General features: G+C 34.7%; 1 protein-coding gene across 15 annotated transcripts in view; it reads left to right on the top strand.

Moving 5' to 3' along the window:
• ZNF644 (zinc finger protein 644) overlaps window positions 1-26,780 on the top strand; it is a 103,538-nt gene that overhangs the window by 2,063 nt on the left and 74,695 nt on the right. For 2 of the 15 annotated variants that reach the window (XM_019753156.2, XM_019753129.2), the window contains one exon: window positions 3,680-3,748. The exons of 12 other annotated variants lie outside the window; for them this stretch is intronic. The gene's annotated coding sequence lies outside the window, so the exon portion shown is untranslated. Of the gene's footprint in view, window positions 1-2,239; window positions 2,461-3,679; window positions 3,749-26,780 lie in introns of those variants that run through there. One more of the 15 variants, XM_074335125.1, reaches the window with a different exon arrangement.

Below are 26,780 nucleotides of genomic sequence, written 5' to 3'. Positions count from 1 at the left end.
CAAATTTCAAGTTGAACTTTTCAACTTTATTTAAAATTTTCATTTTCCTTTTTTTCCCCCCTCCAGATTTCCCCGCTTTTAGCTTTTCTCCTAACAGAGAACAATCATAGGCGATACTAACATTGGCAAAATGTATTACTGAATTACACAGTTTTAGAGTGGAAGGAATCTCGAACAACTAGTCTTATTCTCTCTTTTATGTCTATATTGAAGGTCAGAGATGATTAAGTTAGTCGCATAATGGAAAATTATCTCTTCTACCCCATTGCTGTTTTCATTGGTTATGTTGCTGTCATGAGAAGGTGACTCTGTAACTAATAATGGTTAAAAAGTAAAACAAGGAAGTGTGTTTGAGAATACTTGTTAATTAGGTGCTGTTTATAGCACTGACAAGTTCAAGACATTTAACATGATGTGGTAACTTAGTTTTTAAAGTACTTTCAGTGAAACAAATTCAGATTAAAAAATAACACATTTCAGAGCAATGTTGCTTTTGAATTTGGGGGTTTTCAAAAAGCAATCTTTTTTTTAAAACTCTTATTTATTTTAAGTGTGTTTTTCTAGGACCCATCAGCTCCAATTCAAGTGCTTGTTTCAATCTAGTTGTGGAGGGCGCAGCTCACAGTGGCCCATGGAGGGATGGAACCGGCAGCAACCTTGTTAAGAGCACCATGCTCTAACCAACTGAGCTAACCGGCCACCCCTCAAAACGCAATCTTGACCCAGATAAAAAAAAAAAAAAAAAAAAAGGTAGCTTGATAAACTTCTTGGAAAGTTTGAAATAACTGCCATTATTACCAGTTATTACATAAGAAATTAGATGCTGAAAACAATGGTACTAGTGCCTTTTATTTTGTAATTGTGTTTTAGTTGGGTAAGTTAACATGCCTCTTAATACTGGCTCTAGTTAGAAACAACGTAAGACTAACTACTGCTACTGAGTAGTAGTTCTGTAAAATCTATTAGGAAATTCAACAAGTAGTAAAATCATTTATAGTGGGACACTGTAGTTATCTTGAACTTTTTTGGATATCAAATTTAACAAAAATGGTTAAGTTGTATGGAGGTTTTAAAGCTTTTATTTAAGGTGCATTTAAATTATTGCCTTTTTAAAGAAAGTTGGTAAGTTATTTTTAAATTTTCAACACTATGTGAATGGATTTAATTACACGCTAGTCTTGTGATAATTAGAATTACTCCCAGAATATTTGTAATTATAAAGTGAATCTGTCATCTGCAAACATTAAAAATTTTGCAGGTTTAATCTGTCATTCAAGTTATAAGGGGGAGAATTTTGGTTGTGGTTGAATTGACATTGTTCTGGATAGCAGGAGGAGAAAAGAAAGACTGAAGGACAGTCACTAGAAGTGATTGGGATACCTGCACTTGAGAGAAATTGGTTGTCAGAAAAGATCAGGTTCACCTTTCTCTCATCCCAAACACATAGTTAGAGTTTTGAGTTACTTATTTAGACTCTTTCTCAGGTTGTGATTCCAAAGGAAAAGAGTGGACCTTATTCTTGTAGGAATGTTTTTCTCATGACTGCTTGCTTTGCAGGCAGATCTTAAGGCAGCTGTAGTTTGCACTGAATGCAGAAATTGGTATGTTGAATTACTCAGTCCTAATTTTATAGAACATTAATTTTAGGAGTCCTTTTAAAAAAAGTGTTCTTAATTTTTAAAAACATCGATTGCCCTATAAAATAAAATAAAAAACCATGAGAATAAAAGATGGCTACTGTAATATTTTGAATAAATATTCAAATGAGCTTTTTTTTACATTTATTTATTAATCCCTCTGGTATAGAGAATGTTTTGTAAATACTAAACAAACTTAATGAGATATAGCACTGATTGAAGCAATTCTAGAAGTAGTGTTTTTAATTTAGGTTTATTAGAGGGAAATAGCTGCTTTTAATAGTGTAAGCCATTTATACCACTGAATTTTGAGAGAATTGAGAATAATCAAACAAATTCTAGCACTAGCTCACCCTGCTGGTTGGCTAAAGTATCTCTGTTCTTTCCCCTCGTAAAAAAACAACAACAAACAAAAACATAAAGATCACTTGAGACCTAGATGATAAAACACCAAATTCAATTCATAGTCTCTCTTCAGGGAGGTGGAGTCTCTATGAAAAAGGTTTTCTCATCTCATCTCTAGGGCCTCAGTTGCTCTCCTGTTAAATTTAATCTTTTCTTAGATCTGCCGAAGTTGAAGATGGAGTTACTATTCTCTTTGAATTTACTGGGAACTCTTAATGTGATTATGGGGAGTTGGTATGTTTTTGTTCTTTTAAATTGAAGACATCCTTTGACAATTGAGAGATTTTAGCAAGAAAAACAGAAGTTCTGTGAGATAACTTCCCAGGAGGAGAAAAGCAGAGGATTTCAAAAGGGAGAGGAGGAGGATAATGTCAGGGCAGAAGCAACAGCAGTGCACACTTCTCTTGAATGGAGAAAGGTGAGACTGGATTATGGATAGTGTTTCTAAGAGATTTCCTTTACACTCTCCCTCTACTTACTAATCATTGTTCTACTGGGTCTACAAGCTGTAGCCTTCCCATTCATTTGGGATTCTGGGACCTGTGATCTTGTGAATAACTTTGTGAAAAGTATAGATGTGATTTGTTCCTTGAAATTTAGGAACAAATTAGTCTAGATTGTGGTGCAATTGAAGTTGGTTAGAGTGATAAAGATTTTAGGTTATTAAGCATTTTACTGTGTATGTCATTCATTGAAGTTGCAAATACAGCTTTTAAGACTTTTTGTTCAAAATCCAGAAACATAAATGTTATGAGCCAAACTTATCATTTAAAACAAAACAAAACAAAATAAAACTAATGTTAGGATTAATTTATAGTTTACAAAACATATTTACCTGTATTTTATCAATTATTGATAAATTTTTTTAAAAGATTAACATTTTTATCCTTCCATGGTGTTTATCCTTTTATTCAAAAGCATATCTTTTTCATCAGTTTCTTGAGGAAGATGTTAAATATAACTAGTACTTTCAAAACACCGTTTATTGGGGAGGGGGTGATTCCCAGTTGTTGAATGGTCTGTGAAAGTAGATAAAAACCTTGTCAAAGTTGGGATAATTGCCTGTTGCTCACTATCGACTTACTGAATATTATGTACATACACAAACATATGTAAGTGTGTATATACACAGAAAATCATAGTTACATTTCTAATTATGTACATGTAAATAAAGAGGCAGGATGAGATAAGATTTGAAAGTGTAAGCCTTGAAGTACAGCTGGTGGGGTTAAAATTTAGCTGTGTGTGAGCAGTAGTAAGTGGATTTAACAATAATACTGTATTACTAGCTTTCTGATATACAGCGAATGCTGAGTAAATGTTATCTTTTATAATAATAGTAATTGCCATTGTTTAATTTTTTGAAAATTTCACATATGAGTGATTTGGATTAGTATACTTTTGCCAATGTTTCATTTTTAGATCCCTATCTACAAAGGGAATGCTGTTATAAAGGAAATCAGAGGTAGGCATTACACTGTGCCTTATACAGTTTTAACAGTTCAGTATTTCAGGAACACATTTCCCTTTTATGACTGTCAGCTGATGAATAAATGCACTTGGGAATGGGTGCATTTTATTGAGGTTACTTCTCAGCCAGTGTATTGATTTTTTTTTTTTTTTTTTTTTGGTTACAGCATCCTGAATTTCTTCCCTCTAAATTTTTGATCATGAGGATGGTGGTGACCATTAGCAGAGAGAAGAGGGTGTGTGACTATGTGTATTTGTATGTAATGTACATGTAAACCCTAGATGAGAGTGAGGAGTGACTTCAACAGTAGCTAGATTTTGGAGAGGCATGTTATCTTTTTGTTGCTTAGTTTTCTCAGACAGCATTTCCTGTTACCATTTTCCTCTCCACACTGTTTTGTATATGTCTGTGCTGGTATGGCCTTAAACTTATTTCCCCCTTTAATTTTTCTTCTGTCTACCTCCCCTACCACCAACACAAATTTTAAGTTAAAAAAAAAATTATAAAAGGCAGCTAGTAAAAGTAATTTTAAGTTCACTTGAGGGTTGTGAGTATTAATTACTAGAAGTTTAATTGTGCTTAAAAAATATTTTCAGCAATTTGAAAAATGAAGGGGGGAATTCACCCATAATCTTAATTACCATTTGATATATGTGTGTGTGTGTGTGTGTGTATATATATATATATATATATATATATATATATATATTATATAAAATATATATAATATATATAATCATTATATTGATTATATATAATCAATATATATAATCATATATAACACTAATATAATCATTAGTGTTAAAGGAAAGGGCGATGAGACTGATAATGCTTTTTTAAATAATACTGTGATGTATATATTTCCATTTTACATGCAAGGGAACAGACTCGGGTCAGAAAGTTAGTAAATAATAGAGCAGCCAAGTTTGAATCTAGGCCTATCTTGATTCTACAGATGAGACTTTCTATTCTGCCTTCCTGTCCTTTCTATGTATTTGTCCTTTAACCTAATTATATAATTTGTAAGTTTTATCTCCTACTTATAAAACTTAACATTGTAGAAGCATTTTTTTGCCTACCCTTATTTCAAATGGTATCTTATTGCCCACATTGTTTATTCATACCACCATATAAAGGCTCTTTGTCTTGGCTGTTGGACATTGGTACAATGATATTGGTCAAAATGGAAGCTGCCTTTTTCTTTACTGAGTGACTAAGAAGAAAAATAGCTTAATCAGAAATAATATTCTCTGGGATTAGAAATGCTGCTGGTTTAATAATAACTATCCTTTCTGGGGAGACATTTAACTCAAAATTGGCTATATGTAAAATGTAGATGACATTTTCAATTTATAGCTGTATGTGAACTGAACTTTTCTTAAATTTTTACACTTTTCAATGCTTTAAGCTTCTTTGTTAAACTTTTAAAAAAGGATATTAAAAATAGGCACTTAATAGTTTAGTTACTATTAATAATTCCTAATGTAATAATCCTTAATTTATGGCGGAGAAAAAACTTAATATTGAATTTTTACACTCATTTTTACAGACATATTAAAAGATAGTTTGTGGGTCATTTATAAATAGATTGTATAAGTTAGCATTACCCAATAGAGGTATGTTAAATGACAAATGTGATTTAAAATTTTCTATAGCCATGTTAAATAAAAAGAAATAGGTAAAGTTAATTCTATTAATGCATTTTATTTAACTCAGTATATCCAAAACATAATTTCAATATGTAAACACGATTGAGATATTTTGCATTCTTTTTTTTTTTCTTCACACCAAGTCTTCCGCATCCAGTGTGTGTATTATACTTGAGGCACATCTCAGTTCAGACTGGCTGACTTCAAGTGCTCAATAGCCACATATACTGTATTCAGCAGTACAGATACAGATAGTGTGTTCTGTACAAGTATGAAGAAAGGATAAAGTAGAAATTGAACCGAGCCTTAAAGGATAGCTGAGAAAAGAGTGTTATGGCGAAGAACATTCCTGCAAAGTGATGGGAATTAAAATGGGAGCTATAACTTGAAACCAGATAACAGACTGGCTTGAATCCAGGTTATGGAATTTGGTTTCTATGGTGTGTGTGTGTGAGATATTCTATGTTGGAAGGTGCCTAATCCATGTATACGAGCACTTGAATGAATATGGAATTAATATTTAAGTGAATTTAATATGAGGCAAAATAAGAAAAATTCTGGAAGAATACTGAAAAACTTTGTGAATCTTCTAAAAAGAAAGAGTTGCATTTAGGGAATATTCGTATTCTGTGATTAGCTATGTGATGGAGATGATCAAAAATGAGAGATTTTTGGGTTTGACCACTGATGACTTTTTAAAATGTTTTACTTAGATATAACTTACAGAAAAGTGCTCATATGATGAGTACAACTCAGATAAATTTTACATATAAATATACCCAGGTAACTTCCCCCCCCAATCAAGATATATAACATTCTCTGCACTGGTAAAGGTACCTTATGTTTCCTCTTATTAATTCCCCCTTGCCAGAATTACCGCTATTATGACCTCTTATCACCATAAATAAGTTTGGCTTGTTTTTGAACTTGCTTATGGCATATTTGTCTTCCTTTCTAAGGGTAGTGAGAATTGATTCTAACCTCTTTTCTATTCTTGTTTGGCATTGTGTGAATTTGGAGGTTTTTTCCAGTGTGGTTTATATCACTATCAGAGAGATGTTTCATAGTTTCATTAATAGTAACCCTTTAGAGGTTAGCTTTATCATTAGAAAATTTGTTTAGAATGTAGAAATTTGAATTGCTTCTACAGATAACATTAATTGTCTGGCTTGGTTTTATAGTATTCTCTAGGCATATAGCCAAGAAGTAGGTAGAGGTCTTGGATTGCCTCCTTATATAGATGCTTTTTGGAACCTCTTTAATAGTAGCTTCTAGGTATTATGTAAGTTAACTTTCAGGCATTTCAGGTTACTTAATAAGGTATTTGAGTATTTCTGGTTGTGATTGTAAGGGTACTAATAAATTGGTGTATTTATGCTTACAGGTAAGTATTCATTCTCAACCAGAAAGATTTTGACATTTATGAATAAGGAACTAGAATGTTACTTTCTGGACAGTTGTACAAAAGTTTGAATGGTTAAACATCCATGAAGGGCACTTTATACACTGACAAGTGAAATGGAATTACTGATCATGATTTTTACTTCTAGTGCTTGAATCAGTTTTATTTTTCAAATGAAATTGATGGTTACAGCATTGTTTTTCATAAATATTGAGCAGCAGAAGCCTTATGGTAGTGTGATAATTGGTGCTTTTGGGATAAGGATTTTTTTTTGAAATATGTATTATAATAAAGTTGGTAAAAGTATATAACAATGAAAATATGTATCTTCACGTTCTAGTATGCCTAGTTTTGAGGAAAGATGTTTTATAAATTGTGCAGAAATGGACATGAAAATACTTTATCATTGTTTGGATTATGAATGCTTTTGAGCTTAAGAATGAAAATATATAAAGAAGTGATGAAGTTTTATTTTTTTGAATATGTAATAAGTTTGCTTAATATACTCTTGCTCCAATAATTTTAATAGTTATCTTGAAGAAATAAAACCTCATCTGTCAACTTTTCTTATACAGGTTTTGTATTTGTCAACTATAGAAGGTTAAAAGCAAAATTCGTTAGACATTGAAAAAGTATGTTTGTTATCTACAAAATATTAAGACTTTATATAATAACCTTTTTAGGCTAGATTTCAAAAACCAATTAGAATGTTATTAACAGCCTAAGAGCTGACTTCAATGTATAAAAAATACACTTACGGGGAAGGTTAATTGTTTTCACAAAAAAATGAATGTTATATTTGAATTTAGTTTTGGGAGATTTGATTTTTTTGTATTCAGAGAAACCTTGTTTATGTGTTTATATTTTATCTGATCTTCGCTTGTCTTAATTGAGTTAGTTATTATACAAAATTCACTTAGTACCTCACAAAGGGTAAGAATGCAGATATACACAGCAAATGATATGGTTACTGCTCCAAAGATCTCATGGATCTAAGACAGATCTAAGACACTACTGAAGAACACTCAATAATGAAACATTTGAATTGAAACTGAGCTGACATAATGTGAATGGCATATAGTAAGACTTGATTAATTAATAAAGCTTCTTGGCAGAAAATTTTTGTTTAGATTTTGAAAAAGTGATATATATATATAGATTGGTGGAGAGGGAAGGGAATATTAGCTAGAGGGGAAAGCATGTTAAACACAGAGATGGGAATTGTGGAGTGCAAGCATTTTCCTTGCTCTAAGTATATTCTATTTTAAGTGAATTTAATGAAAAAATAAAGTTGGTAAGATTATGTCCTGAGTTGAAGGAACCTAAAGAAATTTGAATTAGACACTAGAAAATAAGGAGTACTGAAGGCCATTGAACAGAAATACGTAAAGAAAAATGAGAAAGATTAGCAACCAAAAACAACATGATTGGAGAAGAGACTGAAGTGAGAAAGGCCAGTTAGAGGTTATTATTGCGGGGGTGGGTCGAGGATATACAACGGAGCCAAAAAAATGTATATATGTTTTAAGAAAGGAAAAACTGTTAAAATTGTCATACTCAATATATACCAGTAACAAAAGATGAATACAAGTCATGTGTATACATTTTTTGGCACCCCGCTATACAAGAGTAAGGGGTGAGGGGCGGCGGTAGTTTTAAAATAAAGTGAAATACTTCCTCCTAAGTTTGTAGTACAAAGTTAAAATAAGAATGGAACAATTTCTTTTTCATCTTCTGGTATTAAAAACAAATTTACCTGGACACAGTTTGCAAGTACATTATCAACACTAATTGAGGTCCATCTGCCTTATTCTATAAAAAAACTGATGAGCTTTTTAAAAAGTTTCATTTGAAAACTTAAAACCCAAGAAAGTTATGCTATAGTGGTATTTTCTGAATTGCTAGTACTGTGAACTAAAAAAAAAAAAAAAAAAATGGAGATGAATGGTAAGACGAACTTGTAATTGCAATGCCGTATTTTGAGTTATAATAGTACATTTTAGCCATGGTTTAAGAGACATTCTAATTGGTATAAGAGTTTGTGGGAAAACAAGAGATAATAAAAATTAACAATCTGGACTTCCAATGTTTAAAATTTATTTTAAAATAGATACTTGTTTTAAAATTTCGGAACAGTTGAAAACACACTGCTTTTATAGGGGGGAAAATCCCTAATACATAATTCCTTTTGGGCAGTAGTAGTTTTTGATATTTATGATGTAAGGTACTTGTTTTTAACAGGAGTTTTTAGGAGTTCTTGAATATACACTAGTATGTCTTATAATGAGTAAGGTAATTATTAAAATAGAATTAGGAAAATGTGAAAAAATTATAGAATACAATTTAAAGAATCTTTTCTGCCTTCTTTAAAGTCAGTAAATAGGACAGAATTTGGGAGTTAATAGAATCTTAGAGTTTTAAGATAGAATGTTAGTCTTATTATGACAAACTTACATTTTAATGATTCTCACAGTTATAGGTTTAACTTTAGTTAGTAAAGAAGTTAGTGAGGTTTCTGGCAACATGGATAAAATAATGAGGTACATTCGACTCCATCCAAATTACCTGTTGAAGCATATCAGCTAAAGCAAAAAAGAATAGATTATCCCCTAATATCACTGGGAAAATAGATTTCATCCACACCTCTGAAATTGGGGATTTCTGTATAGATAGTATGGTTGAAAAGGGATGATAGCAGAACTATTTACTGTTCCCTGATTATCCTATAAACTAGTGATATGGTAATAGGAAGCTTGTCTGGAAAATCCTGCCCTGAACTTCTTCCCTGTTTATACCTAGTTTTGCAGACTTCTTGGAAATAGACCCCTCCCCACCTGTGTATGCTGCCTTGGGTCTCTGCAAGCTGAAAAGCCATTAAAAAAATCGCGACATGCATGAGGAGAAGGAGCAGTTTGAAAAGGATGGGGACTAGGAAACCAAACTGACTATTTCATATACATTGATGCTACTGAAACAGCTCATAGTCATGCAAAAAAAAGAGGTGGAGAAGATAGAGATAACTTTCAGTGGCTGTGGTGTAACCAAAAGTGTTGTGCTATGTCGGTGAATGTCTTAATGGTAGCAGTGCCATAAACAGTAATACACTCCCGGTTCATGTATTTTCCAAGCCCCATTCACTGACTTTCCTGTCAAATTTGATTACCTAATACTTTTCCATCAGTTTTTCTTAATTTAACTGGAATCGATTGCCCCCCATCCCCTTTTCAAATTGGATTAAAAATTCTTGTGTAGTTTGTTGTGTAGTTTTGCGAGTTTTATCTAAGTCAAAGTGCCACAAACGTTGAAAATAAAAGAATGTCAAAAATAATACTATTAAGTTTCATCGACATCAAGCAAAGGATAAAGCTTTTCTAGACCAAAACTTTTGAGTGAAAAATAATTTTTTAAATTAATAATTAGTACTACTAAACAGTATCCAGTTTGAACTTTTGTGTGATAAACTAATAGCACTGAAACATAGGAAATAGAGTTTTTTTCTTTTTTTAGAGAAATTGATAATATCTGTCATTTTAGGAGACTAATTCACCTCTCAGAATTTAATCAAGTAAACAAAAATTAAGTCTGTAAAGATTTGAATAGCAATATGCTTTATTTAATAGATGTATGTCAAACTTTGTTTTCAAGAGAGAATACATATTTCTTTTAAATTCCTGTGAATTTTTTGAAATCGTGCTTTGGGATTCTTAAAGGATTTGAAATTTTAAATAAGAGAAATAGTATAGACCAGTGTTTTTTTTGTCTATACTATAGTAAAACTAGTTAAGCCAAAGTGGTTGTAACTACTTGGACGATTAAAACTCTGTTCTATTGGAACGCGAGCTTAAATTTCATACAGTAGTACCTCAGTTTTTTAACGTAATCCATTCCGAAGACCATTCGAGTTCTGAAACATTTGAAAACAGCCGACAAGCAGGCTTCAGAATCTTGCACTCAGCGGAAGCTGCGTGACATGTTTGATTTCTGAGGCGTGTTCAAAAACTGAAGCATTTACGTCCAGGTTTACGGCGTTGGTAAACTGAAATGTTCATCAGTAGAGATGTTCGAAAATCGAGGTACTACTGTATTCAGAAATGAACAACAGTAAGGACGTAACACATCAAAAGTGATGAAATAAATATTCATTTAAACATGGTAGATTAAGTCACCATTTATTTGCTATCAAATCCCTACCAAAATAAATGATGGTTTAAAAAAAAAAAAAGGCATAGGGTGTCTTGGACAAAGAAAACTGGAAAGTTGATCACAAATAAAATTTTACAAGCTGGAAAGCAACAAGTGGTAACTAACATTGTAGATCCGAGAAAACTGAATTTTCCCGTTAGTGGGGAAGGCCTAGAATTGATGGTATGTAGTAGCGGTGGGATGCTTCAGAAATTGGGGGCTGCAGGTACCTTGAAAGAATTGTCTAAAATTCGGTAACAAGCAATGCATAGTGCCAGGAATGGGTCTGGGGTCTCTTACCTTTAAGTTTCTCCTCTGATACTCAAAGGGAGTATGTCTGTCCTTGAGAACACTAGGCACAGCTCAAGTTAAGGGTGTCAGCCTCTTTTCCCTTCATAGTGCTGAGAATACTGAATATCAGGCTTTTAATCTCAGAATATAAAATTGGAAAATTCATTCTGTTACAGCAAACTGATCATCAGGAAAAAAGATCAAATAATAACAGATTGGGGTCCACCAGAGAAATGGCCGAGACTGACTCCTATTAACAAAAATTCTTGACAACTTTTAAGTGTTTCATTTTAAAACGTGAGATTGAGGCTCATTAAACATATGAGGATAACCCCTATATAAAAGAGAACAAGGAAATACTTAGGTTAGTGTAAAAGTAATTGCGGCTTAAAAGGTTAAAAAATTGCAAAAACCGCAATTACTTTTGCACCAATCTAATAGAAACAGTTCAAGAAGATAAAAAAGTTATTGTTATCTTCGGAAGTAAAGGGGTAGTTATATCTTTGAAACAAGAAAGGATGCTATAAAAAAATAGCAGTCTTCAGAAAACAGCTCTTAGACATTTAGAATATGAAATAGGATTAGAATATAGAATACGAAATAGTAGAGTTAGAAATTTAGGATATTAAATTCTTGGTAGAAGTTTGGGAGATAAAATTGAGAAAATCTCCCACAAAGCAGGAGAAAAAGAGATATAAAGTAGGAGAAAATAAAGTTAGGATCATATTTGATAAGTACAATGTGTGAAAAATAAAAATTACAGAATGGGAGAAAATGGATGAAGGAAATTATTTAAGAATAATGGAAACAAAAACTTGAGTTTCCACATTAAAAGGGCTTACAGAATGCTCAGCATGTTGGTTAACAAAACAACACATCAAAGTACATTATGGTGAAATTTCAAACATCAGAAATAAAGGTACGGAGCTTTCGGGTATGGAGCATGCAAAGGATTAGGAATCACTAACATTGGAAAGTAATCGGTAATGGAATGTCTTCAAAACCCTGAAGGAAAGTTATTTCCAAACTAATTGTATACCTTACTGTGAAGTGTGGGAGTAGGCTAAAATTTTGAAACCTAGCAGGTAGTATTGTATGTCTCAGGAAGTTGCTAGAGAACATGGGTTCCATCAAAAATGATGAGGTGAATAAAAAAGATTTAGGATCCCATACAGGAGAGAAGTGAAGAGACTAGGATGATGGTGAAGGGAGATCCAAGGAGAGTGCTGTGCAAACAGGCCTGAAGAATGAAATGATCAGTTCAGATTGGACAGGAGGGCAAAGGGGTCTAGATGGTAATAGAGATGCGCGCGTGCAGTGCTGTTTCCGTGACTATTCATAAGGGATATTTGTAGTTTTCCTATGATGTTTTTCTTTGGTTTTGGTATGAAGGTAATAATGGCCTTGTAAAATGAGGCGGTGGTCCCTCCTTTTTGGGGGGGTAGGGGAAGAGTTTGAAAAGGATTGGTGTCAGTTCTTTAAACAGTTAAAGGTAGATTTCACCAGAGAAGCCATTCGGTCCTGGGCTTCCTTCTGGGAACTTTTTCATCGCTCCTTCAATCTCCTTGCTTGTGATAGGCATATTCAAAATTTCTGTGTTTTGATCAGTTTTAGTAGTTCGTTTTTTTCTAGGAGTTTTTCCATTTTATCTGTCATTTAATTTGTTGCCATACAGTTGTTCCTAGTGTTCCCTTATAATCCTTTTTATTTCTTATAACATCAGTAGTAATGATCCCCTTTTCATTCCTGATTGTAATAATTTGTCTTTTTTCATGGTCAGCCTTGCTGAAGGTTTGTCAATTTTCTTGGCTATTTTCAAAGACCCAGCTTTTGGTTTCATTGATTTTTCGCTATTTAAAGTTATGTTTTGCTTATTTCTGCTGTGATCTTTATTATGTCTTTCCTCTGTCCGCTTTGGGTTTAGTTTGCCCTTTTTCTGGTTTCTTAAAATAGATTTGAGGTTTTTTTAAAAATGTGAGCATATATAGTTATAAATTTACCTTTAAACACTGCTTTCACTTCATCCCATAAGTTTTGATGTATTGTTTTTGTTTTCATCTCAACATATTTTATAATTTCCCATGTGATTTTTTTTTTTCTTTAACCTATTAGTTATGTAGGAGTTTGTTACATAATTTCCACATACCTGTTGATTTTCCAAATTTCCTCCTTATTTATTTCTGGGTTCATTCCATTGTGTTTGGAGAACATAGTTTGCATGATTTCATTTTTCTTAAATTTATTGAGACTTGTTTTATGTCCTAACAGATCGTCTATACAGGAAGGAGAATGTGCACTTGAGAAGAAAGTTTATTCTGCTCTTGTTGCGTGGAGTGTTCTATAGATGTCTGTTAAGTCTAATGTACAGTGTTCAAGTCTTCCTTGTTGGTCTTCGGTCTGGTGCTACGCATTATTGAAAGTGAGATATATAAGTCTATTTTTGTTTTGTATTTCTTTCTGTAAGGTTTGCTTCATATATATTGTCTTTGTTGTTAGGGGTATATATATTTATAATTGAATATAATTTTTGGTGGATTAACCTTTTTATTATAAAATGTTCTTTGTCTCTAGTATCAACTTTTTTCTTAATGCTTATTGTGTCTGATAAGAGTATGGCCACTTGAGCTCCTTTTTGGTTATTATAGTATAAGATTATATATATATATATATCTTTTGGTTTGTATAGTATATATCTTTTTCCATCCTTTTACTTTCAACTTATTCAAATCTAAACTGTATCTCTTGTAGACAGCATGTAGTTGGGTTTTGTTTTTTTACCCATTCTGCCAGTCTTTGCTTTTTGATTGAAATGCCCAGTTAATTTGCATTTAATGTAATTACTGATAAGGTGGGATTTGTGTCTGCCCTTTTGCTATTTGTTTTCAGTATGTCTTAAAATTTTTTCTGTTGTTCCTCTTTTCCTCTACTATTGTCTTTTGTGATGCTGAATAGATTACTTTCTACTACCATTTAAATGCTTTGTTGATTTTTGCACTATACATTTTTTCATTTCATAATGATTGCTCTGGGAATTACAATTAATAACTTTATTTCACTCTACTTTGGATTAATAGCAATTTAATTTCCATAATACACAAAAATTTTGCTCTCTTATATCTCCATTCTTTCCTCTTTTTTGTCTTATTTGCATGAAAATTACACTTTTTTTTTAAATTGGGGAAGGGGAGCAGGACTTTATTGGGGAATAAGGTGTACTTCCAGGACTTTTTTTTTCCCCCAAGGCAAGTTGTTGTCCTTTCAGTCTTAGTTGTGGAGGGCGCAGCTCAGCTCCAGGTCCAGTTGCTGTTGTTAGTTGCAGGGGGTGCAACCCACCATCCCTTGGGGGAGTTGAATAGGCAACCTTGTGGTTGAGAGGACGTGCTCCAACCAACTGAGCCATCTGGGAGCTCAGCAGCAGCTCAGCTCAAGGTGCCGTGTTCAATCTTAGTTGCAGGGGGCGGAGCCCACCATCCCTTGCGGGACTCAAGGAGTTGAACTGGCAACCTTGTGGTTGAGAGTCCACTGTCCCATGTGGGAATCGAACCGGCAGCCTTCGGAGTTAGCATGGAGCTCGAACCATCTGAGCCACCAGGCCGGCCCAAAATTACGTCTTTATATATATTTTAAATCAGATTTTAAAAAAAGTCACAAATTAAAAAAAATATTCTTTTTTATATTTGCCTACCTAATTGCCTTTACCATGCTCTTTAATTTTTCAGGTGGATTTGAGTTACTTTCTGGTGTTTTTTCATTTCAGTGTGAAGGACACCCTTTTGTATTTCTTATACATTAGGTCTGCTAGCAACCAGTTCTCTTATTTTTTGTTTATCTGTGATTGTCTTAACATCGCCTTTATTTTTGAAAAGTAGTTGTAGACTTTTGGTTGACAGTTTTAGTTTTTCAGTACTTTGAATATATCTTCCCTTTGCTTTCTGGTCTTTATGGTTTCTGATGAGAAATTCACTGCTATTTTATTGAGGATCTACATGTGACAAGTTACTTACCTCTTGGCTTCTTTCAGGATTCTCTTTATTAGCAGTTTGATTATGGTGTGTCTTGGTGTGGATCTCTCTGAGTTGATCCTATTTGTAATTTCTTGAGTTATTTTGGTGTTTAGATTAATGTTTTTCACTAAACTTGGGGAAATTTCAGTCATTATTTATTCAAATATTCTTTCTGCCTGTCTCCTCTCTCCTGGTAATGCCATTGTGTGTATGTTGATATGCTTAATGGTGTCCCTCAAGTATTTAGACTCTATTTCTTTTTTTTTCCTTTCTGTTCTGAAAAGTAGATAATCTCAGTTGACCTTTCTTCAGATTCTCTGATTCTTTTGTCTGCTCAAATCTGATGCTGAAACCTTCTAGTGAATTTTTCATTTTAGTTATTGTATTTGTCAACTCCAGAATTTTTATTTTGTTCTTTTTTATACTTTCTTTTGATTGATATTTTCTATTCGTGAGACATCCATATCATACTTTAGTTTTTTAGAAATGGAATTCCTTTAATTCTTTGAGCGTGTTTAAAATAGCTGATTGAAATTTTGTCTAGTGAGTTCAATGTGTGGATTTCCTCAGGGGCATTTTCTGTTGACAGCTCTGTGTGTATGTGTGTGTGTGTACGTGCACACACGTGTATGAGTCATACTTCTTTTTTAAATATTTTGTCATTTTGTTGAAAAACGTACATTTAAAATAATATGGCAGCTCTGATAAACAGGTATTCTCCCCTTCCCACTGTTTGTTGTTGTGTTTGTTCAGTGGTTTTTCTGAACTAATTTTATAAAATCTGTGTTGTTTTTGTCATGTGTGGCCCCTGCAGTCTCTCTGCTCAATTAGCTTAGTGGTCAGCTAATGATTGGGCAGAGGTTTCCTTAAATGCTAGGGACCATTAAGTCATTGGGACCAGTCTTTGTTGAGAGCTTCTGTGTGTGTTCAGACATGGCAGTACTGAGCCATGAAGTTTGTAACTTTGCCATACCCTTCACTTCCAGCTGGTGCAGAGCTTCCAGGTTAGCCAGAGGTAAGTGCTTAGGGTCTTCTCAGGCCTTTTCCTGAGCATGTGCACAGCCATGGCCATGTGCAGAGCCCTTTGCATGCATGTGGCCATCTAGACTCTCAGGAATGAATATATTTGAACTTCTCTGAGCCCCCAGTTTTTCTTTTTTAATTTCTTTGGTTAGCCTGTTGCTTGTCTCAGCTCTTATCCACTGCCTCAGCTACCATTTGAAACAATTGCCTCTAATTGTTTTTGGCAAATACCTTTAGAAAAGACTGTTTTTTGCACTGGCTGAGCTCTGAGTCAGGTCACGTTAAGATAGCTTTGGGAGTGAGGTCTTCTAGGAAACTACTAGATATGTCAAATAACGGCAGTCCTCTGGGAATGGGATAGTGAATATGCTCCCACCCTCTTCTGCCCCCGTCAGGTAGCTACCAGGCTGGTGGTTTTCCCTAGACTTGTGGAATATTGGCTTTCAAAACTATGGGGCTGGGGTGGGTGGATAGGAATAGGGCAAAATAAAATGTCACATAGTTTGCTGGTCTTACGATTTAGCCATTTTTCTTGAATAAGCTCTCCTAAGATTGCTGCAAGCCTTTGGTTATTCTCTAGAGTTTTGAAAATATTGACTCTGACTATTTTGCTAGTGTTCTTGTTGATTTTATGGAGATTTTGAATGTCTTTATTTTGATGTTTTTTGCTGACGTGTTACTTTTGAGTTTTGAGAGTTTTTAGATTTTAGATACGAGTTTGTTGTTTGAAAACATTTTCTTCAAATCTGACACTTAAAAAAAACCATCTTAACATCTTTCACAGAGTAAAATATTTTCATTTATGAAGTCTAATTTATTAAGTCTTTACTGTTACGCACCCGCTTTTAGTGTTATTTCAAAGAATTTTTTCTAGCTCTAGATCCTGATGATTTTTCTCAATTACAAGATTAATAGTTTTTCATTTCACACTTAAGCCTATAGGCTGTTTTGAACTAATATAGGTATAATGTGTGAGATTCAGGTTGGTATGTTTTTTTTTCCCCCTCTATATCCAGTTGCTCCTACACCAGTTGTTGAAAAGACTTTTTTTCTCCATTGAATTGCTTTTGCATTTTTGTTAGAAAATCAGCTAGCTATCCTCATGTGGAGTTATGGTATAATTTGGGGAAATTACAGGAGGGATATTAAAAGAGAAGTTATTTTCTTATGTAGGAGGCAATCAGATACAAAATGAACAATCAATATACCAGTTTGACACTACTGCGTAGAAATGGGGAGGGGTGGGAGGGTTAGGGAAAGGGTGGTGGGTAGTGCTGTTTTACATAACAAGCTTTATTTGATTAAAATATGCATTTGTATAACTTTAATTAAAAACAAAATACTATAATGCCAATGCTTTACTTAGGGGAAAATTGAAAGCCTTAAATATGTTTATTTTTAGTTTTGAAAGTTTTTTTTTGAAGATTTTTATTGGGGAAGGGGAACAGGACTTTATTGGGGAACAGGGTGTACTTCCAGGACTTTTTTCCAAGTCAAGTTGTTATCCTTTCAGTCTTACTTGTGGAGGGTGCAGCTCAGCTCCAGGTCCAGTTGCCATTGTTAGTTGCAGGGGGCGCTGCCCACCATCCCTTGCGGACTCGAGGAGCTGAACCGGCAACCCTGTGGTTGAGAGCCCACTGGCCCATGTGGGAATCGAACCGGCAGCCTTCGGAGTTAGGAGCACGGAGCTCCAACCGCCTGAGCCACCGGGCCGGCCCAGTTTTGAAAAGTTTTTACTGTGGAAAAGATACTCAGAATAATGCATGGAAAAAATATACAATTTAAGTATTCTAAAGTGTACACCTGCTTAGTCACCCACAATCAAGAATTAAAACACTGCCATATCCTCCTGTACTCTGGCGCCTCCAATCACACGTCTCCGTCTTTCCTTAGGAGACTACCAGCCTACCTTTTATGGTAGTCCTTTTTTTTGCTTTATATTTTTACAAGTTAAAACTGCAGTTTTTTCCCCCCCTTTCTTCCGCCTTCCCTCCCCAATCCGGTTCAAGCTGTTGTTTTCTCACCTCAGTCTAGTTGTGTAGGACACAGCTCCCTGGCCCATGTGGGTATTATGAGCCTTGCGCTCCCCCCACTGAGGCAGTCGGTCGCCAGTCGTCTGTCCGCTGCTCACAGCAGCTCGCGGCAGCGCTCTCGCCAGCTGCTGGCCTCTCACAATGGCTGCCGCCCACTCAACGCTGGCCATTGGCTACTCATGGCCGCACATGGTGGCGAATGGCAGCACACTGCAGCTCACGATAGTTGCTGACCACATACGCTGGCTGCCGGCCACTCACTGCGGCACACGGTAGCCCGCGGCAGCACACAGCAGCCCTCCGCTGCGCATGCCAACCTCCGGTACTCACGGCAGCCCATCTCCAGGGAGCGCTGTTGTTCCCAATCTTAGCTGAGAGGGCGCAGCTCACTGGCCCGTGTGGGAATTGGACCTGCGACCTGGCGTTAGGAGCATGGCGCTCCAACCACCTGAGCCACCAGGCCGGCCCCTAAAAATACATTTTGGAGCTACATATATATATTTTTCCTGTTAACGAGGTTTATATAAATGGATCCTTACTTCCAGCATTGTTTGTGAGATTCATCTCTGTTTTTGCATATGTATAACTGTAGTTCAGTCATCTTTGCTGTACAGTATATTATTTGAATATTCTATTTATTAATTTTAGTATTGATGGAAATTTGGGTTGTTAACAATTTTAGGCTTTTGTGAATAACGTTGTTATGCATTTCCTTGTACCTGTCTCCAAGTGCACACATGCACACGTTTATATTTAGTAAATACCTAGGAGTTTTAATAGCTTGGTTTTAGAGTGTATTTATGTTAGATTTCAGAAGACACTTCAAAACGTTTTTTCCTAATTGTAATAATTTATAGTCTCATCAACAGAGTTCCTTTTTCACTGTATCTTCATCACTTTATATTGTTAATCTTTAATTTTAGCCATTCTAGAGGGTGTGTAGTGGTTTCTCCATGATTTTATTTTCCATTTCCCTGATCCAAATGTGATTGTACCTTTTGTTTATTGGCCAGATTTTGTAAATATTTTGTGTGTATTTGAAAAGTGTGTATTCTGCAGTTTTTTGGGTGCAGTATTTGTATATGTTAAGTCAGTTTTGTTAATCATGTTGTTCAAAACTTCTACATCCTCATCAATTTAGTTTCTGCATATTGGTTCAGTTAGATTTGTTAATTTTCTACTGCTATTATGGATTTGTCTTTCTTGTGTGGCTATTTTTGTTTCATATATTAGAATCCGTGTTATTGAGGCACACACGTTTAGAGTTGCTTTATGTTTTTGATGAGTTGATTCTCTTATCATTGTTTCTCATTATCTTTAGCAATGCTTTTTGCTTTGAAGCCTACCTTGATTGATAATAACATAGCTACACCAGCCACCTTATAGCTAGTGTTTGTGTGGTTCATTTTCTCCCCAAATCTTTTATTTAAAAATTTTCTGTTCCTTTATGTTTTGGAACTGTTGTGTATACACAATATTGTTTTACTTTCAGTGCCATCTAACTCTTTTAATTATAAAGTTTATTTAGCTTTCATATAATTGATGTATTGAGGCTTAAATGTATGATTTCGTGTGCTTTCTATTTATTCTGACTTTGTTGTATTGCCATCTTTCACTCCTCTTTCCCCGCATTGTTTTTACTCTGTTTTGTCTGCTGGCCACAAGTCTGATTTTTGTTTATCTGAATGTATTTTTTTTTTTTTAACCTTCATTTTGAAGGATAATGTCACTAGATATGGAAGATGTTGTTCCAATTCTCAGTTATTTTTTGATGATAAGTTAGCCATTACTTGTATTGTCATTTCTCACATGTAACCATTTATTTTTCTCAGGCTGCTGTCAAGGTTTCTTCTTGGGCCTTTAGCAGCTTGACTGATATGTATGTGGAAGTTGTTGTTTGTGTTTATCCTGCTTGGATTAGTTGAGATTCTTGGATGTGTAAGTTAATGAACGTTGTCTACGAAATTTGAGATGTTTTTGGCTATTATTTCTCCAACAAAAATTATTTTGTACCTTTTCCACTCTTTTCTCCTTCTGTTACATCTTGTACATCTTCGTTGAATTGGGTTATATCTATGTTGGACTACCTGAGATTGTCCTACTGGTCTCTGAGATTCTGTTAACTTTTCTCCAGTCATTTCACGGTTTCTTTGGTTTGGACAACTTATTGCCCTATTTCAAGCTTACTAATTCTTCTGCCACCTCTAAACACCTCCTTCTGGTAATTTTTTAATTTCAGTAATTTTTCAGCTGTTTGTTTTTTATGTAAAGTTTCATTAATACTTTGAATGTATTTTAATTTTAATAACAGTAGCTACTTTGAATTCTTTATGTGGTAACTCCAAGATTCACGGTACTCAGAATTAATGTCTATTGACTCCCCCGTTTTCTTGAGTATGGATCAGATTTTCCAGTTTCTTTGCATATCCTGTAACTTTCGTTTGAAAAACTGGACATTATGAATATGTTTTAGTGACTCTGGATTGTTAATGTTCTTCTGAGTATTACTGGGTGAAGTTTATAGTCAGATTTTGTATCTTTCCCTGTGGTTTTCTTCCTTCTAGGGATTCTACTAATTACAAAGTGTTCTGCCGGGCTTGGGTTCTATTTTCTGACACTTCAACCTTGTAGGGTGTCAGTGTGCACAGTTGAGCAGTGCACACTGTTGAAAAAGCATCAAACTCACAGTACAACTCTATTTTTCAAGTGTAGCTTTTTCTCTGGCTCTGTCAACTCCCCTTCCCCCCCCAACCCTTTCAGTTCTTTGTGCATACATAGTTTATTAGTGATCCAGTGATTTGGGCGAACATATATACTGAGAATTTTTGTTTTACTCCTCCTCTGATCCTCTCGCTGCTGTGTTCTCTCAATTTAAATTTCCATCTGCTTTTCCAGGCCTAAACTTTAAGCCCTATGGTGATTCTGTTTTTTTCTTTTGTTTGCTGAGGCACGCCTGGGGTCTCCAGCAGTCGGGTACCTTAATTAAATTTTAGGGATTGAGATTTTTTTATTTGGCTACCTAGATGTCTTTAGGTAGGGCTGTGGTACATGCAAGGAAGAGTTAAATCCTTTGGGATCTCAAATAGTGGGCAGCTTAGCGTGGTTCTCACTATTTCTGAACCTTGCTCTCCCCTTTTGGTCCCTCTAGCTCTACAACAATATCATAAATGATTAGTTTCTCAGCTGCCTCATCTAGATTGGCAAATAATCCGCAAGGCAAAACATCCACGGGTGCTGGGTTTATGTCTGTAGGATTCCATCTTGTCTTGGATCTTGGCCTGGTCATTCATTACTGTTGTATTAGCTTTTTGATGTTTTCAAGTTGAAGATTTTGAATATTTTGTTTAGTTTCTCTAGTAGGTCTCAGTTAGGAGGGTGATAAGTATTACCTGTTCTATTACTGCAGTTACTTCATGTGTGTTTGGATTGATAGGTGCATGCAATATGAGGATAATGTCTCCATCTCTTGGTTTGGATTTTTTCTGTGGTGGCTTTATTCTTAAATGTATTATCTTCATGAGGTGGCAAAGATGGCCACTGGCTGCTCTGACCGACATTGTTCTCATAGCTGTTAATTCCACTGAGGAGTGTACCTTTCCCAGTACTTGCAAACATTCTGAGTATTCCACATGACCCACATTGGGCTACTCCCATCCATGAGCAGATTACTGTGGCTAGGAGGACAAGGTACTCTGATCAACCTGGGTGTCACCTGTTCATGCCTTGGTTCAGGGGCCTAGGATTGAGTAAGAGTGTTTCCTTAAAGGATAATCAGAGTGCCATTAACATAAATAGGAAAAGAAATGTTAGGCAAGATAGCAGATTGCCCTGTAACAGTTTTCATAGATTTTTGGAGTATCCTGTATGGCTGAATTCAGTAAAGCTGTCTAGCAACAAAGTTGAAAAATTATAGTTGACTGTTAAAATTACTTGTAAAAATGATTATGCTAAGTTTACATATCTCTGAGATTGACAAACTGACGAAATGTTTTGTAGAGTCACTGCTAATAAAAGAATAAAAGACACTGTGTCTTTTCTCTTGCTATCAAAAGTTTAGAGGCATAGATCAATTGTTAATCTAAGATAACTCTTCTGTGGATAAGGGTAATTAAATATTGTATCTCTAAGATAGTAGTTGTGGTACCACGTGCAGGTGTTGAAAGATTATTCATTTGTATCTTTACTCTTTTGGTTATAAATGAGAATGTAGTTTTATATTCATTATTTCATTATTCATTATTCATTATTCTGACTTGCTGTATTAGCTATTGCTCTTTAGCAAATTATTCTAAAACATGGTGGTTTAAAACATTCATTATTAGAACAAGTCTATGCGTTAGCTAGGCAGTATTTCTGGTCTTTGCTAGGCTCATTTATGAGACTGTGTTCAGCAACAAGAAAGGAAGGTGGCTCTGCTGCTCTTGGCTGGGTTCTCTAGGATGACCTGGGGTGGGACATCTGTGCCATCTTCTCATCCTCCAGCTGGTCAGAGTGGGCTTGTTCTCATGCTGGTGGTGGCAGGATTCCAAGAGGAGCAGAAGAAACCTAGCTCAGACTGGCAGACTGACATCTGCTGCATTCTACTGGTCTTTCTAATAAGGTCAAGCCCATAGTTAAATGGTGAGGAAAGAGACTGCCTCTTGATGGGAGAAATTGCAAAGCTCATTGCCAAATGAATGGATAATGGGGTGGTGCAGAATTGGGGCTATTTTTGAAGACAGTTGTTTTGATTCATACTGTAAAATTAATTTTCAGTGTTCATTTAGTTCTAGGTTGAGTCCCATTATTTTCAGTAGGAATTGTGTTTAAGTATAGATGTTGGGGCAAGTATAAATTACATCAATCTGTTCAGTAGTCCAGATGACTTTAGTTATATTTGTTTCATAGGGCATGTCTGATGAGATTTTGGAAGAATTGTTTGTACATAGAATTACCAGTGGTGGGGTAATTGTCGTACCAGTTGGAGATGTTCAAAGATAATTCATTTGTACCTTTACTCTTTCGGTTATAAATGACAGTGTTTTTTTGTATTCATTATTGCATCCTAACTTTCTTAATTTGAGATTTGACTTCATTTTTTCCTCCAAGTTTGTTGTTTTCATATTGTGATTTTTAAAAACAGATTAATTAAAGGATAATTGATGTATAAGTTACACGTGTTTAAAGTGTATAGTTTGAACAGATTTGATGTCTGTATACACCCACAATATCACCACCACAATCAAGATAATAAACTTATTCTTTACTCTCAGAAGTTTTCTTGTGCACCTTCATAACCTTTTCTTATTCATTGCTCCTCCCCTTAACGCAGTGTGTAATCATTTTGTCTACATAGTTTAACTCCGCATAATTATTCTTAGATTCATCCGTGTTGCATATATCATAAGTTTAGTACTACTTATTCCATTACAAAGATGTAATGTAAGGATTCACATGTTGTTGGGACATTTTTCCCCCCCAGTTTTTGGCTATTACAAATAAAGATGAGCGTTTGTTTGTAAGTTTTTATATGAACATCTGCTTTCATTTCTTTGAGTAAATACTTAGGCGTGCAATGATAGGTGACCATTTAGTAGGTGTGTGATTGACATTTTAAGAAATGGTAAAATTTTTTACAAAGTTGTACCATTTTATTTTCCTGTATGAGTTTCAGTTCCTTCACATGTGCATCAACATTTGGTATGGTTGGTTTTATTGATTTTAGCTATTCTTATAGTTGTGTAGTAATAACTCGTTGTGGCTTATTTGCACTTCCCTAATGACAAATGATGCTGAGTGTATTTTCAAGCATGCACTTGTCATTCATGTATCTTTGGTGAAGTGCTGCTTGAACTTTTCTGCCCATATGGTAATTGGGTTGTTTGTTTTGTTGTAATTGAGGTTTTAAAAACAGACTTGTTGACATGTAATTAACATGTTATGAAGTACACATATTTAAAGTGTGTAGAATGGTAAGTATCGAGATAACATATACACTCAGGAGGCCATCACCACAAACAAGATAATACATTTATCACCCCCAAAAGGTTCCTCATGCCACTTTGTAATTCTTCCCTCCTGAGCCACATGCCCCTTTTGGGTCTGGCTTTCAAACAGCGTTTAATACAGGGTTACTCTAGTCAGGGCTGCCTGAATTAAGAGGTTTTCCACTCTGTCTTAAGGGAATAGGCATTATTTCTGGCTTTGTGTGAGACTAGGGCAATAATCCCTCTCATCCTTTTGGGTGGCTCTTTTTTTGGCCTTAGGTACTGGATACTGAAGGGTGTTTTCGATCTGTGCAGTTGTCTTTTCTCCAGTACTCTGCCCTGCAATCTTTAGCTGTCTTGGCTTTTTTGGACTTTTAGCTCAGTCTCCTCAACTTAGGGAGACCACAGGCTCTGCCTGGGTACTCCTTCTAGGCAGTAAATTGGGAATTAATTGGAGAGCTCACCTAATTTGTTTCCTTTCTTTTAGAGTTCACCTTTGTTTGTTGCCTGTCTAATATCTGAAAACTGTCATTTCATATATGTTTCTGGTTCCTTAGGATTTTCAGGGAGAGGACAAACTCAATCGCTGTTACTCTATCTTGACCTTTGTATTTTTCTTGGTATTTATTTTTTAAATTGTGGTAAAAATACATAACATTAAATTTACCATTAATCATTTTTAAGTGTATAGTTCAATGGTTGTACAGCAGTCCTCTAGAATTTTTATATTGTAAAACTGAAAATCTCTCCCCCTACTGCCAACCCTTGGCAACCACTTTTCTACTTTATTTTTGTCTGATTTTGACTACATTAGGTACTCACATGCGTGGAATCGCACAGTATTTGTCCTTTTGTGCTGGGCTTATTTCACTTAATATAATTTTTCCAAGGTTCATGCGTAATGTAGTGTTGCAGGATTTCTTTCTATTTAAAGGTTGCATGATATTCCATTGTATGTATACCACATTTCCTCTATCCATGCATCTGTCGGTTGCCATTCAGGTTGCTTTCACTTCTTGGCTATTGTAAAGAATGCTGCAGTGAGTATGGATACTTTGAATTCTATTGGATATATATACCCAGAGCTGGGATTGCTGGATCATACGGTAATACTGTTTTTAATTTTTTGAAGAACTGCTATACTATTTTCCATAATGGCCGCACTATTTTACATTTCCACCAGCAATGCACAAGAGTTCCAGTTCTCTGCATCCTTGCTAACACTTGTGATTTTCTGTTCTTTGGATTGTGGCCATCCTGTTGGATATGAAATGATATCTCATTGTGATTTTGATTTGCATTTCTCATGATTAGCATTGCTGAGTGTCTTTTCATGTAGTTTTGGTTATTTGTATATCTTTTGGATATTTGTCTATTCAAATCCTTAGCCCATTTTTAATTGAGTTATTTGATTTTGGTGTGTTTTTTTTTTTTTTTAATTGTAGATATTCCTTATATATTTTGGATATTAATCCCTTATCAGATGTGATTTGCAAAAATTATTCTCCCCTTCTGTAGATTGCCTTTTACTCTGTTGGTTGTTTGCTTTGATGCACAGAAGTTTTTGATAGGGATTGCATTGTATTTTAGGTTGCTTTGGGTACTATGGATGTTTTAACAACATTAAGCTTTCCAATCCACGAACATAGGATGTCTTTCCATTCATTTGTATCTTCTTTGATTTATTTTAGTAAAGTTTTGTAGTTTTTCTGTGTACAGGTCTTTTGTCTCCTTGGTTAAGTTTATTTCCAAGTCATTTTTTTTTATGCTTTTGTAAATGAGATTGTTTTCATAATTTTGTTTTTTTGGATTGATAATTATTAGTGTATAGAAACAACTGATTTTCATGTACTGATTACATATCCTGCAATTTTGCTGAAATCATTTACTAGTTTTAAGTTTTTTTCTTTTGTTTTTAAGAATCTGTAGCGTTTTCTACCTAAATGATCATGCTATCTGCAAACATAATTTTATTTCTTCCTTTCCAATTTGGATGCTTTTTATTGTTTTTTTTCATATTTATTTGCTCTGGCTAGTAATTCCAGGACTATGTTGCATAGAAGCAGTATGAGTAAGCATCCTTACCTTCTTGATCTTATAAAAAAAGTTTTCAGTCTTTCACTATTGAGTGTGATGTTAACTGTTGGCCTTTCACATATGGCTTTGATTATGTTTAGGCAGTTTGCTTCTGTTCTTAGTTTGTTGAGTGTTTCTATGATGAAATTGTATTGAGTTTTATTAAATGCTTTTTCAGAATCAGTTGTGATTGTGGTGTCTGACCTTCATTTTGTTAATGTGGTATATTACATTGATTGATTTGTTGAGCCATCCTTGCATTCCAGGAATAAATCCAACTTGTTTCACTTTGTGTAATTCACTTAATGTGCTATTGAACTTGGATTGCTAGTATTTTGATGAGGATTTTTGCTCAGTACCCATTAGGGATATTGGTTTATAGTTTTCTTGTTGTCTCCCAACACTCACCTAAACAATATCCCAATTGTACTTTTAAAGTATGGATTTAAAAAGTACAATCTATCAAAATTATAAAATCTCCTTTTAAAGGAAATACAGTGTTTTAAATTACCTGGTTTGGCTCTTGGGGAACAAATGCAATTAAAAGTATTTTTCCCTAGACTTTGAAATGTAACTAAGACCAGAGCAAGAGAAAAAGATTAATAAACAGTTGAAGTCCGAGTTACCATGTTTCCCCGAAA

The sequence above is a fragment of the Rhinolophus sinicus genome, linkage group LG06 (assembly GCF_036562045.2).
Source record: "Rhinolophus sinicus isolate RSC01 linkage group LG06, ASM3656204v1, whole genome shotgun sequence".
Lineage (NCBI taxonomy): Eukaryota > Metazoa > Chordata > Mammalia > Chiroptera > Rhinolophidae > Rhinolophus > Rhinolophus sinicus.
Note: the sequence above shows the minus strand (reverse complement) of the source record. Positions and strands in the feature narration are given on the sequence as shown.